The sequence below is a fragment of the Delphinapterus leucas genome, unplaced genomic scaffold, assembly GCF_059928025.1.
Source record: "Delphinapterus leucas isolate spDelLeu-1000000601 "Yukka" unplaced genomic scaffold, BTC_Dleu_Yukka2 spDelLeu_asBTCV2_sq69, whole genome shotgun sequence".
Classification (NCBI taxonomy): domain Eukaryota; kingdom Metazoa; phylum Chordata; class Mammalia; order Artiodactyla; family Monodontidae; genus Delphinapterus; species Delphinapterus leucas.
In genome coordinates, this window is record NW_028322278.1 from 1,433,260 (window position 1) to 1,442,417 (window position 9,158).

At 31.1% G+C, this 9,158-nt stretch overlaps 1 pseudogene; it reads left to right on the plus strand.

Annotated features, from left to right (window-relative positions):
• Positions 1-9,158, plus strand: part of LOC149743817 (T-box transcription factor T pseudogene) — a 20,553-nt pseudogene continuing 11,395 nt past the window's right edge.

Here is a 9,158-nt window from a genome sequence, read left to right on the forward strand (position 1 = left end):
ATGCCCGTTATAGGTGGAAAAAGTTAGATGTTTATAAGTAGTTATGAGGGTGACTCCGAGAGAAAGAAAGAGCGGGAGGGAGGGAGGTGGAGCAGGGAGAGAGAAAGGGGAATGTAAACATGATCACAGATGGAACGCTAGACTTTAAAAAGGTATATCTAACATGCATTATTGATATTTTTAAGAAGAACTAAGCAAATGAAAATATAGAAAGAGTCTAAAGTATAATTTTTTCAACATTTTTCTGAAATAAAAACAAGTTGAATGTGTAGACTGAAGGGGCTCATAGATTTCCAAGAAATAATGAAACCTAACATTCATACCTACCATTCCAAATCAAAGCATATTCTGGTAAGGATGTTAAAATTCAGGTACAAAGAAAGAATCCTAGGAGTAGGAGGGGAAAAAATCACGCCCCCTACTAGTGTGAAATATCAAGATGGATTCGACATCTTCACAGTAATATTCATGCAAGGAGACAGTTTGATCAGTATCTAAAATATACTAAGAGGAAGAATATGTGATGCAAGAATTTTATAATCAGCCAGGTAATCCTTTGATTTTAAAGAAAACTTTTGAGTAAAAAGGAAAAGGGTGCACGAAGTTATGCCATTTATGAATAACAAGGTCTGAAACTCCTAGGGGACAAGGTTAGGCAGTGATAAAGAAAGAAAAGGGAGAAAATGGAGCTGAAATCAACTGATTAGGTGATGAGAACTAAAGGATATTTTTTAAATTGACAGAGTAGACACCCATGCCAACCCACCCCCACTCCTGCCCAAATATGTTAAGATTAATTTTTATTTAATGAAAGTGACAGAAGCGTGAGATGGTCACATGATCAGAGCAAAGGTAGCGGGAATATTCAGCCAGCCTCCTTTGGGTTGCAGAGTCTGTTAATTTTGACTCTGTTCCCATGTGAGGACTCTTGTCAATACGCAAAGCTCATTTTTTCTAAGCTCAAAGCTTTTTCAGAATCAAGTCACCTAACACCATTCAGAAAGAACTTTAAGCAGCATCTATGTCCTTCCTGTGAAATATTTATGAGCAACTTGGATTCTGACTTTCCTGTCAAACCCACCAAAGCCTAGTCTACCTTCTCTTTTAAGGACATGATGGATGTTGGAAGTGGAAATCCTGTTTATCCCCAGCCCACACCGATCTTTCTATTTTTTTCTATTTCTATAGATGATAGATAGAGAATAGAGATACAGTTAATTTCTCACCGAGCTTATTAAAAAATCTATGTTCTTACAAGATGTTACTTATATTATTTCATTTGATTTCCCCAATACTGTTAATAGTTGGCATCATAATTCCCATTTTACAGCATAGAGATTTCAATTCCATTAGGTTAAATCAATTTGTTCTAAATTACACAGAAATTCAGTTTTGTGTCTGGTATTAGAAGAATCTCTTTGTACTTCCCCACCACCCCTTACTGTAGTTGTAAAATTCACCTATTGGCAATCACATATGATAAATGATCATATGATTCCAGACAATAAATTACAAGTGTTAAACTTAAAAATAATGGCTTGTTAGTTCCCTATCCCCACATCTTTAATGACAGAAATCACAGATCTTGTTCATGAGGATCACAGTTTTTGAAGTAAAATACTGGATTTTTATTTCTATTGCTATGACGGTATTATTATAGTAATACCAAAACAAGAAAAACACAATACACAAAAAGAAAACTACACACCAATTTCCATCATAAAATAAATGTAGAAATCCTTAGCAAAATATTAATAATAGAATTAGCAATATATAAAAATAATTATACACCATTACCAATTGATATTCATTCTCAGCATGTAAAGCCTGTTCAATATTCAAGAATTATCAATGTAATTTACCCAATCCTAAAGAAAAAAAAATTGCATGGTCATATAATTCAATGCAGAAAAAGGGTTTGACAAATTTCACAACCACTCATGTTGTAAAAACAACAAACGAACAAAAAGCTCTCAGAAAAATAGGAATAGAGAATAACTTCTTCCACTTGATAAACAGCACCTATGGAAATCAAAAACAAAAAGAAAACCAAAACCAAAAATCCCAAAGTTAACTTATACTTAATGATGAAAGACTGAATTATTTCCCTCCTCAAGATCAGGAACAAGGCAAGGATATTCACTCTCACCGCACTCATTTCACATAGTATGAGGTGTTCTAGCAAGTTCAGTAAGGCAAGAAAAACAATTAAAAGACAGATATGTAGGTAAGAAAGAAATAAAATTGTCTCTATTCGCAGATGATATGATTATATACAAACTGAAGTCTAGGAATACACATATACTCAAAAAATACCCTTTTAGAATTAATAAGTTAAGCAAGGATACAGGATATAAAACAAACATAAAATATTAATTGTAAACCTATTTGCTAGGAATTAACTATGGGCAGTGAGATTTTTATAATCACTCAAAAATGAAATATAGAAATATATCCAAATAATCAAATATTTACAAGACTTGTCATCAAAAACTATAAAATGCTCATGAAAAAAATCAAAGAGGTTCTAAATAAATGGAAGACATTCAGTGTTTATAGATTGGAAGCTTCAGCTTGGTAACTGTTAGTTTTGCAAGGGCCATCATAACAAAATATCAAAGGCTGGGTAGCATAAATAAAATAAATATATTTTCTCACAATCCTGGAGGCTTATTAAAGTCCATGATCAAGATGTCAGCAGGGTTTTATTTTGCCTAAGGCTTCTCTTCTTTTCTCCTAAATGGCCATCTCTTCTCTGTACCTTCAGAGTCTTCCTCTATGTGTGTCTGTCCTAATTGCAAATCAGGTTGGATTAGAGCCCATCTTAATTACCTCATTTTAATTTAAATACCTCTTTAAAGACCATATCCCAAATATAGTCACATTATCATATTGTTAAGTCTGGGGGGTTAAGACTTCTACACATAAATTTTGGGGAGAGTCAATTTAGCTCATAACAGTAAGGATTTCAATTATGCCAAAATTGATATATAACTTTAAAACTATTCTCATCAAAACATCAGCAAGAATTTTTGTATAGACCAGATTATTTAAAAATATATATGGAAAAGAACAAAGGAACTAGAAGAACAAAAAGAATTTGGAAAATGAAGAATATAGTAGAAGAAGCCAGTCTACCCAATTTTAAGCCTTATTTTTTATCTTTATCTTTTTTAAATTACTGCTTTATTTATTTATTTTGGAGTATCGTCACTTTACAATATTTTGTTAGTTTCTACTGTACAGCAAAGTGAATCAGCTATACGTATACATATATCCTCTCTTTTTTGGATTTCCTTCCCATTTAGGTCACCACAGAGCACTGAGTAGAGTTCCCTGTGCTATACAGTAGGTTCTCATTAGTTATCCATTTTATATGTAGTATCAATAGTGTATATATGTCAATCCCAATCTCCCAATTCATCCTTATACTATATTTAGTAATCAAGACTGTGTGGTGTGAGTGGAGGAATAGACACATAGGCCAATAGAAGAGAACAGAAAATTCAGAAATAAACTCACAAATATGCCCAAATGAGTTTTGACAAAAGTGAAAGGAACAATTCAATGGAGAAAAGATAGCCTTTTAAACCAATGGTACTAGAGTAATCTGATAGGTTAAAAAAAACTGGGCCTTGACTTGTCACACATCTTACATAAAAATTAGTATTCTGGTTGTGATATTGTACTATAATCTAAGATGTCGCCATTGAGAGAAACTGGGAAATGAGTACATGAGACCCCTCTGCATTATTTCTTATTACTGCTAATGAATCTACAATTACTTCAAAATGAAACTTTTTTAAAAATTTAAATAAAACATTTAAATCCTAAATAAGATCAATAGTCTGAATGTTGATTCATAGTAAAGCCTTTGTCAGTTTGGTGCTTGTGCTATCAACAGCAAGGCAGACTGCTATGATCAGGTGAAAAAAAGAGATTACTGTGTGTAGCCTCTCATCCTATAATACCCCACTTGAGTTCAGACCTAAATAGAAGAGAGTCCTATTTACCAATCAGCTGGGGGAACACATACTGTCTATATATATGTAAATATTTCATTTTTAGGAGATTAAAGAAATTCCTAAGCTATAAAATCAAAACTATAGTGCTTAGGACTCAGAATGTTATTTGCTAACTTCAGAGTTTATGAAGATCTTTCATTATGAGCTTAAGGGAAGAAAAGAAACTAATATGTAAATTAAGCAAAAGAAAGTTATGATAAAAGAAAAACAAAGAGAAAACCCAACAGAGAAGGTAATAAAATTCCAGTGGAGATCATTACAGGTACTTTTTAGAAATAAAGGTAGTAGAACATAATGATAAGCATGATTTAGAACTGAAAAATGTTGAGAATAAAAGCAGTACATGCAATTTTTAAATGGCCAATATAACCTCCAAAAATGACAGAAACTGAGGATGGAAATTATTTTCCAAATATAATTTTAAATGATTTTTTACCAACTGAGGAAATCCTTTCAGCCTAACATTCTCCCTCAAGGGGCATTTGGATTTGAACTCCTAAAGATGGGAAGATAATTGGTATTTTATTGCTCAATTGCAACCATAATGATGAAAATATTGTTTATTTACTTTCAATTTTGAGTCAATCTTCAGGCCACGGAAAGAAGATGCTATGTTTAAGGATGGAATGAAAATCCAAGAGCTATGATAAAAATGTAACTTACACAAAGCAGATTGTGAAGAATATTGGGTAGAGAAACAAGGGCATTAAAATTGTCATATAAAGTATGAAAACTGAATTAAAGGACTATAGAAAAATGATTGAGTTTAATTACATTGTTTATACTAAAGATAATTGACAGAAAAACCAAAACAATAACATAATTGACTAAAACAGTTGGAGAAGAGGACCTGAGTGAGTTAAATATTTATATTTGATATTGGGGGAATAATAAATGTTATCTGATATTAATAAATTCAGAAAATATATATTGTTTGAGAAGGGAAATAACCAAAATATAAACAATTGTGAAGAACTTGTCTGGAGAGTAGACTTAGAAGTGAAGAAGTGATCTGACTCTGTTGATATTTAATATAAAACATTCTTTAACATGTGATTTTTTTTAATGAGCATATATTACTTGATAAAACCAAATACTTTAAAACTACAACCTACTTACTTATAAGTGATAGTGATTTATATGATACGAAGGTGCTTATTGTTGAATTGATATGAAAAAATTTAGAATAGAAGCAATTACCAAACTAGAATCATGCATGTAAACATTTTTTCTAGCATTTTTTATGTGTTAAAATGTGTTATTTTTCTTTGCTTTATACTGTTGAATTTGAAATATCACCCACCCAAGGCTCTTCGTTTCTCCCTAGTTACTTGGCTAGCGGCTGCTTCTATTTGCAAGGACATATCATGTGAATTACAAGGAAGTAAAATAATTGGCCTTCAACTAGACTAAATTTTCACCAAGTGGATTATTGTGCCCTGATAATGCCCACAGTCTAAATGACAACACTCAAAACTCAAATGTGTTCTTAATTATAATTTCCAAGTTAGGAAAATTGTGTTTTGTATAAAATATTATTTCATTAAATTAGCCACAATAAAAAATAAGAATCACCTTTCATTGGGAATATACAAGAGTAAGTTTCAAATAATTTTATCATGGAAAGTATTATAATAATCATTTCTAATATTTACAGTTAAGAATCTTAAAATCCTTCTGGCTTTACTTTCAAGAAAAGTCATCAGCAACATTTAAAAATGTATGCTTATGAAATAAATCATCCAATTACTCTATTTCTATGTTTAAATTCCCCAGTTCTTCTGGCAATAGAATATAAGTCACTGAAGCTTTGTTTCCAGTGGAAAGTGGCTGGTACCTCCAATCCTACCCCAGAAACCCACATTTATATAATCTGCAATAATTATCCAGGTATTTTTAGATCACTTCCATGGCTTTAATATTTACTTGTCATGTTACTTATTTTCACAGCTAGGCATCACATCACCTGTCTTTACAAATCAATTTATTACAAATTAAAGGATATAATCCTTCTTCTCTGACTAGTTTTCTACAATTTCTTTTTCCCAGCAACAAATATAATTAAAAATAATAATTGATCATTTGTTTTAACTTGTCAGTAGAACTTACCATTTCCTGGTAAGGACATCTTTGTTAAAATTGGATGATTTTTAAATGTGTCAAAATGATCAAGATAATAAAGGTCTTGAAATATTTGCCTTTTTGAATTTAGAAATGTAAGCTATGACAGAATACAATTTCTTTCTGTAAAACACATACAAAAATGAATAGCACGTTTCAAATAGTTAACTGTTATTTCACAAGGATCATAAAAATTAAATAATTAGATGAGGAACTCTGTTCCATTATTCAACAGGACAATTAGTTCTATCAACATTTACAAGTTTTAAATATAGATTTATAATGCAAATATATTTATAATGTATTTTTATTTTTTATAGTGTATTTTTAAAATCTTCAATTAAAATCAGTAATCAAAAGAATTTAACATTAATGATAATAAAGCATTTATTATAATGTTTCTTTTATTCTTCAGTTATACTATTTCAATACTTTAAATACATGTTCAATTTTATTACCATATTTATGAATTAAAAATCTTAGTTTTGCTTAATGTCCTCCACTAGCAAGAAAACAAAAATTGAATGATACATTTCCATTTACTTATAACTTGAATTCTTTATAAATAATTTTATTTATCAAATATAAATAACTATGATTATAAATATAAGGTTTCAAAAAATGAGAAAAGCGAAGGTACAGTTCATGAATTTGTGCTAATGACAGTTAATTATGCTTAAAATTTATTGTCAATTTGAACAAAAAACTATCACAAAAACAAAGTAGGACATTATATAATGATAAAAGGTCAAATCACCAGGAAGATATAACAATTACAAATATATATTCATGCAACATCAGAGCACCTAAATATATAAAACAAACACTGACAGAATTGACTAGAAAAATAGACAGAAGTGCAATAATAGTAGACGATTTCAACGTCTCACTTTTAAGAATGGAGAGACAGTTACCTTATAGGGAACAATTTTTATGAGTTTTTCTTCTCTCCTTCCCTTATTTATTTTTGCAAATATAAAAAAAAAGCACAAACTGTGAAATAATAAAGAAAAGAAACAGAGATGAAAGAGGGAGAAAGGGGTGGAAGGAAGGATGGAAAGAAGGAAGGAAGGAAGGGAGGGTATCTTACACAAAAGGTGACATACTACATACACAGTTTTCTGCAACTTCCTTTTATCACTTAACAATTTATACTCCAAAATATACAATATATAATCCATTTAATCCATTTTGTAGAGATCTTCCCAACTGCTTTGCGCAAGTACATAGTAATCCACTGTGTAGATATATTGCAGTTTATATAACTGTTGGATTTTGGTGTTAGAATTTTGGATTTTGAGGGTGATTTGAATTTTGTTACTAGTACCAATAATGTTACATTGAAGAACATTTGATACATGTCATTTCAAACTAATGTCAGTGTACTTTTGGATCTTTGGAACAGATTCCTGGAAGAGGGATTGATAGATCAAAGGCCAAATACAGCTATGATTTTGTTAGATATTGATAAAATCTTCTCCATGGATGTTGTCCCATTTTACATTTTGAAAAACAAAATATTAGACTGCTTTTTCCTCCTTAGCCTCACCAACAGAGTGTTATCAAACTTTTCATATATTTCAAATCTTACAGGTGACTAATGGTTTTGGTTTTAATTAGCATTTTTCTCATTATAAAGATTATAATATGAAATATATTTTCTAACAAACATTGTTCCATTGAAAATATGAAACCTACATTTCGATCTGAGTAGCCCAGGGAAGTATCCTGGGTTAATGACATAAGTGGCTATTTAGTTGTAATTAATTAGGTTAATCTGAAACCATCCATTTTACTCAGGACTGCAGTTTAAAGAGATAGGAGAAAGAAAGGCAGAACAGAAGAAAGGGAAGGAAGGATGGAAGGAAGGAAGGAAGGCAGGAAGGAAGGAAGGAAGGAAGGAAGGGAGAGAGGGAGGAAAGGAGGGAGGGAGGGAGGGAGGGAGGGGTGAATTAAGCTAGGTCTGAATTAAGACAAAAAAATATATGAATAAATGGGAAAGAACTGCTTAAATCAATGTAATTACCCTTGTTTGCTTGAAATCTGTGTTATAGTTTGAAGTCTGTGCCATACCTACCTTGTTAAAAAAACACTAAATTTACCTATTTTGCTCATATTCACGTTTCTCATAAACTCTGACCAGAAATTACAAATTTTAAAGTTTTACCGCATTTCAGCAGTAAACTACGTGCATAACCTCAGAAATGGATTGATGTCTCTTGTTAATACATATTTTGTTCATCATATGCTGGGTAGGAGCTACATATTAGTATATATGCTCAAATTTTTATTGCATTTAACACACCAGAAGGGACATTATACAACTAATAAGAAGTGAAGTCCATATTAAGTTATTTGATCAAATATGTTTCATGAAAACTGCCTAAGAACATCAAAACAATTAGTCAAACCCAAAATTCAATCTGAGTTAGCATTCATATTCAAAGATTTGAATTCAAAAGTAAGTTCAGAGACCAAATATTATATTTTGATTTGTTCTGGAGTGGCCATCTGCCCATATGAAAAAGCTACTGCAACCGTCTGGCAGGCAGTTTAAAGAACCAAAATAACTACTCTGCGCAGGTCAGGTTCACAGGCATCTGGGTGTTGACTTGGAAAGCACAAAAAGTAATAATCACAGCACGTGGTACTTTACCGAGTAGCCAGCCAAAAGTGTCTGTCTAAATAGTCAAAAAATTTAGCTGTCATAAGAATCCTTTGAGGAAACTTTATAAATACCTATCAAATTTCAAATATCAGTGGCCAACATTTTTAAAAACACCATAAAGATCTAATAAAATGTTATAGAAAAGTTATAATAATCCTGAGGTACCCATAATTTATATCCTGGCACATTTAAAAATGTTCCTTTTGTTTAAAAATGGGCTTCAAAGATATCAATAGTTTTATTTGTATATTTTATAAATATTTGTGTGCTAGTCAATAGTCTGATTTTTAATTGTTTAAAGCAAATCCAATGCCACAAAGAGCTACTTTAGTCATGACTTGCAG